The 496-nt window shown below is 41.5% G+C and overlaps 1 protein-coding gene across 1 annotated transcript in view; it reads left to right on the forward strand.

Annotated features, from left to right (window-relative positions):
- Nucleotides 1-496, forward strand: part of CDH22 (cadherin 22) — a 33970-nt gene that overhangs the window by 3105 nt on the left and 30369 nt on the right. The window lies entirely within an intron of this gene.

The raw sequence follows: 496 nt of genomic DNA on the forward strand, positions 1-496 counted from the left end.
CTATGGGACTTCCATTGGCACTGGAAGACCCCTATTGGTACTGTGGGTCCCCTATTGGTATTGTCAAACCCCCACTGGCACTGGATGACCCCTATTGGCACTGTGGGACCCCCAGTGGCACTGCAGAGCTCACAGCCATGCTCTAAGTGAAAGTCTGAGTGCTGGGGGGACCTGGGAAGCTGCTTCAGATGGGAAGTAATATGGTAATGTATGAAATGCTTTGATTTGTCCGAAGTGCAGGCACCTCACTCATGAAATAAATATATAAACTGCATCTAACAAGACAAATATAATGAATGCATCATATAAAAAAAGGGGGAAAGAAAAGAAAAAAGAGGCAGCTCCGGTATAAATTCTTGCTGGTAGAGCTGTGTGTCTGAAAGGTGGATTATAGAACTGCAGTTTGGAAGATTGAATGGCCCATAAACATTTTCATATTTCATTAGCCGATTAATGGACAGCTTTTTTTCTTCTTTTTTTTTTTTTTTTTTTTTTT

The sequence above is a fragment of the Centrocercus urophasianus genome, unplaced genomic scaffold (assembly GCF_019232065.1).
Source record: "Centrocercus urophasianus isolate 14NV4802_14NV808 unplaced genomic scaffold, USGS_Curo_1.0 seq_46, whole genome shotgun sequence".
Classification (NCBI taxonomy): Eukaryota; Metazoa; Chordata; class Aves; order Galliformes; family Phasianidae; genus Centrocercus; species Centrocercus urophasianus.